Source organism: Arvicanthis niloticus, chromosome 7, assembly GCF_011762505.2.
Source record: "Arvicanthis niloticus isolate mArvNil1 chromosome 7, mArvNil1.pat.X, whole genome shotgun sequence".
NCBI lineage: Eukaryota > Metazoa > Chordata > Mammalia > Rodentia > Muridae > Arvicanthis > Arvicanthis niloticus.
In genome coordinates this window covers 25,956,370-25,968,311 of record NC_047664.1, presented here as the reverse complement: position 1 = coordinate 25,968,311, position 11,942 = coordinate 25,956,370, and the positions used below count along the sequence as shown (strand labels likewise).

The 11,942-nt window shown below is 35.5% G+C and overlaps 1 pseudogene; it reads right to left on the bottom strand.

Annotated features, from left to right (window-relative positions):
* Positions 1-1,073: 1,073 nt before the first annotated feature.
* LOC117712789 (sentrin-specific protease 2 pseudogene) lies at positions 1,074-2,462 on the bottom strand (annotated as a pseudogene).
* Positions 2,463-11,942: the final 9,480 nt, after the last annotated feature.

Below are 11,942 nucleotides of genomic sequence, written 5' to 3'. Positions count from 1 at the left end.
AAAAAAAAAAACACCACCACTACCCCCAGCTTTAACTGAAGAGCATCCAACTCCAGCATTAGAGATGCCAGTGAACAGATTCTGCCTCTTCCTGCTGATATCCCTCCTCATCTTCAGCAGAGAATGGCACTGTGATGGACATTCCTTTGGGAAATAAACAGTTCGAACGAGGACAAGAGGATTGGAAAATGATAATGGCCAAGGTTTGCAAGTGAGTCAAGGAAAGTAATCACTGTGGTGGGGTCAGGAAGACAAAAACAAAAGAAAACAAAACAAAAACACAAAACAACAACAAAAAAAAAACCAGAACCAAAAAACACAAAAAATAAGAAAAAGCAAAACCAAAAACGTAAACAAACAAAACAACAAACAACAAAAAACAAGAACACAAACAAAAAAACAGAAAACAAAAATAAAACAAAATCAAAACCACAAACAAAAAAAAACAAAAAATAAAACCAGAAACACAAACAACAAAACAACTTAGAATAAAAACAAAACTACAACAAACAACAAAAAACAAAAGCCAAAACCCAAACAAAAAACAACAAACAAAAATATAAACAAAAACAACAAAATCACCCAAAATCTAAACAAAAAGCAACAAACAACTAAAAACAAAATAAACAAACAACAACCAAAAACAAAACACAAACTAGAAAACAAAAATCAAAAAACAAAACAAAAAACAAAAAACAAAAAACAAAAACAAAAAACACCAAAAATAAAACACAAATAAAAAACACAACACAACAAAACAAGACAAAATAAAACAAAAAAACAGCAATTTATTGACTAAATCCAGCATTAAAACAGTATTTCTTGAACACGTGGTCTCCTGTAGGTTGGACAGCAGCAGTATCTAAACCTGCAGTTGTTGCATGCATCCTAGAGATGGCATTAGGGCAGCAGTTTGACATCCCAGAATAGGACTATATTAAAGAGAGTGGGCTTCATCCGGTCAGACAGCTCAGTACCTGTTTTAAATCTCTTCAACTCATCCTCTTTGAAGTATATTAGAAGCATCGATGAAAAATACAAGGGTGGTGACCACAGTAATCAGGTGGATGTTATTACAGTAAGTGACTGTGCAGGATTTCCCATACCATCCTCTTCCTGAAGACAGGCATGTGCAGCTGAGAGAACGGTGACAGGTTGGTCTCTAGCATTGTAATCTGCATATTTACAGGTGAACGTCCCACAGTCACTCCCATTCAGTTGCTGAGGAATCTCCTCTGATGTCATGCTGTATTACTTCAACTCCAAAGGGTCCAGCTCAATGTTCCTTCATGTCTTGCTCTCATTTTGTAAATATTGGACTATCTCACAGATAGTCTTCCCTGTCTGTCCCATTGAATCAAGGCATACTATACTTCATTTTCTCAAATCGAGTACCACCAGGCTCCAGTGTACCCTGCAGTGAATAGGTACCAAAATAAGTTCTTTGTCAAAGAGATTGATTCCTGGAGTCCATCTTTTCACAGAACTGTAACCTCTATGCTTTAGCTTGGGGTAAAAGAAAACGCTAAACACATGAAGAGCTGGGTAGCCTTGGTTTTCACTTCTCTCAACCAGAAGGTTCATGTAGAAATTGATAACCTCAGCATTGAGCCACTGACCATTCCCAAGGGTCTGGATATCTCTTCGGGTGATCTGCAACTTGAATCCCCTACTCAGTATTTCCTCTTGGGGTCCTAGATCCAGTGCACTCTCAATTTTCTTCTCCATGTCCTCTGTAATATGAAAATTTTGATTGACTTCTCTGCCCTTTTCTTGGTTTGTGAGAGGCTTTTTCTCTGCCGCACGTATGCCATCTTGTTGGGGAGTAACCTATCGCCTCTACCACTATCCAGGATGATTAGAGCTGGTGATCCCAGTAAGTCAGGCTCCAAGCTGTTCCCCCTTCTTCGTTCATGGTTTATACCACCCTTCTTTTGTGTAACAGATTTCTCCTATGAATACCTCCTCTCTCTCTCTCTCTCTCTCTCTCTCTCTCTCTCTCTCTCTCTCTCTCTCTCTCTCTCTCTCTCTCTCTCGTCTGGTGTAGATGGTTCTGGATCTCTCTGCATTGTTTCTGATCCATGACTGTGCCCTGACACACTCCCTTTAATCTTGGAGGTGTTTGTAAGGGTTGGGTGAGGTCTGTGTGATTCTAACCTTACATGATGGTCGCGTTTAAGGTGTTGAAGTAATCGTCCGTGCTTTTCCTTTTGGGGACTTTGTTCATCTTCCTCCATGATGGAATAGGGGCGCTTATGATCCTTGAGACCATCCGCAAGCTTCCTCTTAGTTACAGCCTTCTCTGAAGGACTTTTGATACACTCTAGGGGTTTTAGTTGTCTTGGATTCTCTTCCTGGGATTTCTGTACCTGACCCTTGCCCAGCTGGTCTTTCTGAAGCTCTAGGTCTTGATGCTCCCGAGGGGTCTTCTTCCAAGCCTTGTCAGGTTCTTTAAATACCATCTCTGTTCCATCCTAGTATTTCGTTTTTGGACTTTGTCCCAAAGCTTCAGACTCTGTCTCTGTTCCACTACCATCCTGTATAGGTTGCCACATGGAGAATTGCTTGGATTGCTTTTTTGACAGTATCAGCCTTTCTGATTTCCAAGAACCATATGCCTGGCTCTGAGTTGGTACTCTTGGGTTGTTTGCCCTGATGTAAAAGAAATCACTTCTTCCAGTAGATGGTTGATTCAAGGTCGGAAACCTATTAGGTTCAGGAGTGCTCTTCTCAACAGAGTTGACTTTGCACGTCAGGGTCAGTCAAAGAATGGAGATAATTAAGCTGTCAATATCGGAAACCCATTAGTGAATAGTCAGATGTTGACAGTTCACCAGGGACCATTCTGGGAAACTTTGAAGAGTTATAAGAATACATCCTCAGAAGTGTCCTTCTAGGGTGCTGTAACCAGCTACCCAAAACTTCAAAATCGGACTATCGTTCTAGTTAATCACGATTAAGTTACCAGGCCTAAACCTAGCAGCTAACATATCAGAGGCAACCTCACGAATGACGTCTAACTCAGGGGGTTGCCCCTAGTCACAGCCTTCAAGGTTCCATAGCTTGTTATGATGTCACCTGAAAGAACGCAAATCAACGTTTCTGGATCGTGGAAGCCCTCCCCAACCCAAACTGGGTCCAGGATTTCAGAGAGCTCCCTTGCCCGAGAGAGAAGCTTGAGTGAATTGATACATATCTCAGTTTCCTTCAGCAGAGCACAGGGTTACCTAAATCATCTCAACATCAGCAGCAGCAGCTGGTCCTGACTAGTACATTTGTCTTTTAGGAAACTGTCTCATCATGGTCAATTATAGAAAACAAAATATAAGTGCCCTTCAAAATATCTTCTCACAATATGCCTGCTAATTACAAAGAATAAATAGAATTTTACAGTTATGAAAAAAAGAATTCCCTGTTTAGAACAATGCCTCATTTTAATTGAATTGTTTTTTATATCTATATCTAGTCTATTGAGTTCATGTATTTTCAAATATAGAATTCTATCAGAGGTATAGTTTGTTTTAAAAAAAAAAACTTTTTCATCTCTAGGCTGTTGCTTTGTACAAATGGTGGTGTCCTTCATCTTACAAAATATTTTGAGCTTCAAGAAATCCCATTTATTAATTGTGGATCTTAGTGCCTATGATGTTAGTGTTCTGTTCAGAAAATCTACTTCTGTGGCAAAACATTCAAGACTATTTTGTACTTTCTCCTTTATCATGTTCACTATTTTTATATTGAAGTTTCCATCCTCAAGGACTTGAATTTTGTTCAGGGTAAGTGTGGATCTATTTGCATTCTTTGACATGAAGACATCCAGTTTAACTAGCACCATTTGTTGAAGATAGTTTTTCCCCCGATGTATATTTCTGGCTTTTTTATTTACAAAACGATAGCATGTATTCATGTGTGTGTGGATTTATGTCTGAGTCTTCAGATCCATTTCATTGATCAGTACATCAGTTTTTATGCCAATACTATGCAGGCTCTCTTACTATAGCTCTGTAGTATAATTTGAAATCAGGAGTGATAAGCTATCTCGCAATTCTTTTATTGTTCAGGATTAATTTGGCTCTCTTGGGTTTTCTGTTTGTCTGTTTATTTTTCAGTATGAAGCTGAGAATTGTCCTTTCAAAACCTGTAAAGCATTGTGTTTTAATTTTAATACGGATTGCATTGACTCTGTATACTGCTTCGGTAGGTTGTTCATTTTTTACTACATTAACCCTACAGTTTTATGAGAACAGAATATCCTTCTATCTTCTGATATCTTTTTCTTTCTTCAAAGACATGAAGGTTTTATCATACAAGTTTTTCCTTTGCTTGGTTAAAGTTATACCAAGATATAATATTTTATATTATTTGTGGCTATTGCAAAAAGTGGTGTTTCCCTGAATACTTTCTCAGTCCATTGTCATTGATGTATAGAAGGATTACTATATCTGTGAGTTAATATTGTATCCAACCAATTTGCCAAAAGGGTTTATAAGATAGAGGAGTTCCCCAGTAAAAACTTTAGGGTCACTTATACACATTACCATATCAGCAATCAAAATATTTTGACTTCTTCATTTCCAATTTATGTTATCTTGATCTCCTTTAATTTTCCTATTGCTCTAGCTAATACTTCAAGTTCTATATTAAATAGATATGTAAAGAATGAACAACCTTGTCTTGATTCTGATTTTAATGGAATTGCTTTGAGACTCTCTCCATTTTATTTGATGTTGGCTATACACTCGCAGTTAACTCCCTTTATTGTTTAGGCATAGTTCTTGAGTACCTAATCTCTCCAGGATTTTTATCCTGAAAGGGTGTTGAATTTTTTCACAAGCCTTTTTAGCATCTAATAAGATAATTTGGTTATTTTTTCTTCTAGTTTCTTGAAATGGCAGATTGCATTTGTATATATATTGAACTATCATCCCTATATCTCTAGGATAAAGCATAATTGATTATAGTGAATCATCTTTTTAATATGTTCTTGGATGTGGTTTGAAAGAATTTTATTGAGTATTTCTATACATATATTCCTTAGGGAATTATTCTCATCATTTGTGGTCTTTATGTTGTTTGGGTATCAGGATAACTGACTGAGTCTCACAAAATGAGTTGTGCAATGTGCCTTCTGTTTCTATTTTGTAGAACAATTTAAGAAATATTTGAGTTAAATCTTCTTTAGAAGACTGGTAGAATTAATGCTGTGCTAACCATTTCACCACTAGCTATTCAGGTTGGGGGCACTTTTAATAACTGCTTTTCTGACATTAGGAGCTATGTGTCTATTTAGATTGTTTATCTTACCATAATTTAACTTTGGTAAGTAGAACCTAAAAACAAAATTATCTAATTCTTTTAGATATTCAAATTTGGTTGTGAACAGGTTTTTAAAGCATGACTTTTGATTTTAGAGGCTTCTTTGAGAAGTCAAGAGTAATTCTATTGTGTCTGACTTTATAAGTTACTTGGTTTCTCTCCTATAGTTTTTAATAGTCTTTATTGATCTGTATGTTTAGTGTTTGGGGTTATTATGCAGTGAAGAAGCTTTATTTTCTGTCAGGCTATCTGGTTTTCTGAAAGGCCAATTATTATTCTTTTTGAGCCAACATTTGAATATATATATATATATATATATATATATATATATATATTCCTACTGTTAATCATAGAAATGCTACCTCTTTTCTGTTGAATTTACTTTTCATATTTGTATCTTTTAATGCTGCAAGGTATATTCTAAAATCTCTTGAAGCAACAATAATAGATTTAAACAAGCTAATTATTAAGGGAAGCAGATTTTTGTTTCAATAATGGCAGAAAAATTGAACAAAATTACATTCAGGTTCTCAGTTTTAATATACTATATGCATAAATACTTTATAGGTACAAGTTTTAAAACTGACAGACACATTAGATATTAGAATAAATGTAACTCAGCTTGTAAATAAACAAATGAAAGAGTATCATGAAACACAAAAATTTAATAACCAATTAACAAACATAACTAAGTTTTTAAAATATAAACAGTAAAGTTGTTTACTCATGGAACAAACATATTTAATACAAACATATTTAATATATCCTTTCCTGAAAGGATATTAAAATAACTTGTGTCAAATTAGTATAACCTTGTAATAACTATAAATCAGAAATGAGATTACATGTTGCTCAGGAAGAGAAAAACATCTTATACACTAACAAGAAATAGATGTTTTATAGACATGAAAGAGGAACATAAAATTCAATGGGCAGTGCAACAGATAAGACTAATGAGACTAGTGGGAATCTAGTTAGAAAGCATCCTTCCCATACCACTGGAAAAATTATTTTAATGACCATGTGGAAAGAATTAAAAAATACAGTTTGTAAATTTCTAAAATACCTTATTACTGATTAGTGGAAAGAACAGTAAGTAGCTTCATCAAGACTGATGAAACAAAAGTATGTCCAAAGGCTGTGCAGCCATAGAGGTAAAAGATGACAGTGAACAGGTAATGGTGCGCAGGGAAGGTACTGAAATTAAGAGTGGGATAAATACTAACCTAGGAAAAAGATAAATCAAACAGAAGGTGCTATGATATTTTTTTCCCAGCAATCAAAGGATGGACAAATGCCAGAAAGTCACACCAGGTAACAAACCTCACTGGAGAGATTTATTGAGGATGGAGGTGGATATAAAAAAGGCTTCCTATAGAAGATAAAGAGAGAGTAACCCATGAAAACAGGGACTTTAAAAGGTACATACATCAGAAGAATATGCAACTCACAGTGACAGTGGAATTGTGTTGCATTTGGTGGCTGGTGACAAGTAGGCTGCTGATGCTGGGTCACTAAAGCGGGCTAAGGAAAAAACCTGATTCTGAAATGTGGATAGTTCTCAGTTTGCCAATAGGAGAATTCAAAATTTTTCCTTACTGAAAAAATTTTTTTGAAAAAAAAAATATGTGACAATAGCTCCAATGAATTAGAAAGTAAAAATGAGTATTAATTTGTTAAGGTGGCCAGAAAATAAGCACATATTTAGTTTGGTTTGTCTAGGAGATATTAAGGTAAAATCTTTTACCTAACAGATAGCTCTAGACTTCAAGAATGGTGTTTTGTATGAAAGACACTTTGTCTGTACATTGTCAATGATGTGACTGGAACGAGAGGGGCTGAGATTGTTCAGATTGAGTAAAGAATAAAAAGAAGATGGCAGGCAATAGAGTTTTTACCAGTACTTCCACTGAAAGGGTGACATAAAGAGGGAATTTGCAAAAAGAGTATGAGGGCAGACAAAGAAACAGGAAAATAGAAGACTGTGACATTTATCAATCAAGGGGAAAACAGGGGAGTGGGAGGCGACCATCAACGTCACTTATACTGAAAGGTCTATTATGTTAACAAGAGATAAAGTTATGACAGGATCTGGATTTCAAACCAGGGTTAGTGCATGTGTTAAGGCTCTTTTAATTGTCATGTTAAAATTACTTTTGTTTCTTCTACAGTATTTAATGTAAGTTGTATTGATTATACACTTTCCAATTGTGTTAGTTTGTGGAAACTTGGCATGTCAATTATGGGGGCTATCAATCAGCTTTTGTTTTACTGCCCTGAGTATTACAGGACCTTGGTATTCTTTAAAAAGCTTGCAAGTTCTGGAAGACATGAGTCAGGCTTTAAACAGAAGCAAGAGGGTAGTAGGCTTGATTATTGCTGGTATAACAGCTTAAATTACATTAATTGCTAGCATCACTACTTCTGCAATTATTTTGACACAAGAAGTTAAACCAGCTACTTTTCTTAATCATTTAGCAAAAAAAAAAAAAATGTTACTAATGTATTGAATATACAAGAGGATTTAGATAGGCATTTGGAACAAAGGATTGATGCTCTTTATCCTATTCAAATTATTAGAAGGAGGTTCAGAGTTTAAGAGTAAGGAGCTCTCTCATGCCAAATACCAATGGAGTTGTGTTACTTCTAAAATTTACAATAATAGTCATTATAATTAGAAAAAAGTTTAAAGATACTTGGAGGGTATTTGGATTAATTCTAACAACTCTCTGGAAGTTTTAACTTTGCATAGTGAGCTTATGAATTTAAAGAATGCTGCTCTGCTGAGCTTTGATGCTGCAAAGAGTGTTGATAAAATTATCCATGGCCTGAGGTCAGTATTTCCATTTTGGTCAAACTTCAAGAATGGCATATATAGCTTGATCGTGCTAGCCCTTTTTGTCCTGGGAATACATTTTTTCTTGCCCATCTTGTTAAAGCTTGTCTTTAACAACATCAACATGTTGGCAGCCAAAGTACCTGGCTTGAAACTGAAAATAGACCCCCAGACAAAGTTATTAAATTAACAGCCTGACAAGCCAAGGAAAGGTAAGATTCTGCACAGAGCCTTACCAGCCTAAGATATAAGTGCATTGATTTTGATAATACATATTCCACAATGGGTAAGAAAGGCAGTCTTATCAGAATGACCTAAGACAGGCTCAGTCTTGTTTATGAAATAAAAAATGGGGAGATGTAGAGAGCTTTGGGAGCTGCTTGGCAGGGATCTGATGTTGGCCAAGGACAAGGAAATGGGCTTCAGGCAGGAATCTGACATTAGGCTAGGACAATGAAGTAATTTCAGGCAAGAATCTAAATTTTAGGCTTGAACAAAGAATTAGGCTTCAGGCATGAAAATGACTTTGGGCTAGGATGGAGAAGTAGGCTCAGATATTTTGGTCATCCTGATAACCTCTTAGAAACAGTAATCATGGGAGTTATCACAGGACTTTGTTTATTGCCTTTCTTATTCTTTGACAATTTGTGTTTATGGTCTTGTTTGTTCCTTGACTATTTGAATCTATTCTATTACTACTTCCTCAAACTAGAACTGACTTTAATACTTGCATGTAATTAAAATGGTATAAAAGCTAATTGGGAAAAAAAGAAAAAAAGAGAAAGAAAGGTCAAGTCTGACAAGGCATTTAAAAAAACACTCATTTTTTTGAAAAAAAAAAAAAAACTTTCTAGTCAAGTTTCTGAAAAATTTGTCCATAAAAAATTGGCAGTAAAATTTATTAGGCCTGTCCAGATTATGTTGAATATAGTGATGTTTATTGTGGGACTGTGCAGGATGCAGGCATTGACTGCAGTGAAGACTGCAACCAATAAGACTTTCCAATAAGGCATGTTGCAAGGGAGAGAGAAAACAAGCTTTAAAAGATGTTTTATTTATTTATTTATTTATTTATTTACTGAAATAGTGTTTTTCTGTGTAGGCTTATGTGTCCTGGAACTCATTTTGTATAACAGGCTAGCCTTGACTCAGAGATCCACCTGCCTCTGCTAGAACTAAAGGCAACTCGTTGTTTTAATCTATTCTAAATTGGCCCAATAAGACAGTTGGGAAGAAAAATATGACCAGAACATTATCTGTGTGGCATGTATTATAGATAATTTGAACATCTCAAATCATATTTGTAGAGTACATAATGCGAGTCTGCTGCTCACCTCTGTTTGTCCTTTCCTTTCCTACTCACATCTGTATGGTACCATGGCCTCACTGAGACATGAGTATAAGGACCACACTCAGCATTTCTAATCACTTAAAGGGTAGACTTTCAGGTGAACCTTGATTCATGGAGATCACGTAGTATATATGTGGAAGATAGAAGACAAATAAACAAGCACACCCTTGCTTGAGGCACTGTTGTTGGTGGGATTTATCACACATAAAATTTAACCATCACTAATAAGATTGCCTTCTAAAAATAAGAGCTTCAACTATGTAGTCAAGTTTGTGTCAAAGTAGAAGAACTTTTCTTGCAGTTGCCTCTACTTAACATTCGCTATGTCAGCAGAACGTATTTGTACACACAAAGGAAGAAACCTGTACAGGGAGATTTCAGGCATCTGACAAGTGTTAGAAATAGTAACAATGGAAACTATGAAGTGACCCAAGCAGAAATGGGGAAAGTGCTCTTTTATTACTGTGAAAAAGAACAGTTGTAAGCATGACTGAGGGAATTACTCAAAATCAATGTTCAGTGATATAAGCTTAATGATGTTGATTTGTAATTTCTTCCTAAATATTTTGATTTTAAACATCTGCAAAACTGATGTCCACATCAATAAATCACCATGTAGAACACACCCACATCAAAATCAGAATAAGATCATCTTCATTTAAGTCTTGTACCATATAACCCTCTTCTCTTTCCTGACATTAGTTTCTAACATAGGTCAACCAGTTATTGACATTTTATTAAGTACTACTAATTAGTATACATCCTTCTGTGTCTGATTCCTCATGTTCAACATGTTTACATGTTATCAATTTTTGAATATAGTTATATGTGTTAATTTTTTTGCTATTTGGTAATTTATTGTATTAATGTACAATAATCCCTTTGATATTCTACTATAGATAGACAATATTATTTTCAATTTTAGCTAATAAAATTTCTACTGTAAATTCTTAAATTCTTATTATGATATTCTTATATAAATTTATTACTGTACATATACTCATTCAGTATACTCTCTTCTATGGTCTGGATGAGCCTCCAACTCAAAATATTCCCTATTTGGTGTATTACAAGCAGTTGCCCAAACAATTTCCTATGAAGTAACAATGGCCATCATCCCACTCTCAGTCCTATTAATAAATGATTCATTCTCTTTACAAATACTCATCACTACCCAAGAACAAATATGATTAATTATTCCAGCCTGACCAATAGCTATAATATGATTCATCTCAACCCTAGCAGAAACAAACTGTGCCCCATTCGACTTAACATAAGGGGAATCAGAACTCGCCTCAGGATTCAATGTTAAATATGCCGCTGGTCCATTCGCACTATTTTTCATAGCTGAATATACTAACATTATCTTAATAAACTCCCTAACAGCCATTATCTTCTTAGGCCCACTTCACAATATTAACTTCCCTGAACTCTACTCAATCAATTTCATAACAGAAACACTACTTTTATCAACAAGATTTTTATGAATTCACACATCATACCCAAACTCTTTCTAATATGTACCCAGGAGTGAAAATAGAGTCATAGAGTCCCTAGTATAAATATATATATATATATATATATATATATATTTGTAGTAATTGTGATTAAAAACTGACATTGAGTCTGCAGTATTCCCACCAGGTTACTTACAAGCCCCAAAATTACTTCAAATACAGTCTAACTCTGGATATTAAATAATGTATTTATATTATCTGTCAACTGACACTTTTAGCAATTGAGCATCTCCACCGCCTGCCCCAGGGACACAGCAACAGCAGGGTCATTACTAGATGTCAAGATGCAATACATTCCCACTGTGACCTAGAGTTCCTTAGCCCCCCTACTCATGTGCTACATCCACTTATAAAAAGCCAATCCTTCTTATCCTCACTCTCTTCTTCCCTCCATCCTCATCTAGAGGTATCCTCTGTATATTCCTTCCCCCAAGAAACCTCCCACATGAGATCTGTCACATGGTGTGGTTTTATGGCATTGATTGCATAGACCATATAAACACCACCTAGAATCACTTGAAAAGACAGTCTCAATGAGACATAGTCTACATTGCATCAGCCTGTGAGTATAGCTATAGAAAAGTGTTTTAAACTAATGGTGTGACTAAGCCTAACTCACTATGGGTAGCACCATTTCCTAGGCAGGGGCATCCTGACTCTATCAGTATAGAAACTGACCTAAGCATAAGCAAGCAAGCAACAAAAAGTATGTAAACATTTGTTTGTTTGTGATCTTGAATATAAACGGGACCTGGATAAAGTTTTTAAAATTCTTACCACCTTGATTTCTCTGCTATCATAGATCATAGCTTGAACTTGTGAGCCCTCAATAAACCTTTTTTTTTAAATAACATGGCTGTCAGGATGACATGAAGACAGAATCAGAGAAATCTCTGTGAGCTCAAAGGATAGGAGGGCTAGA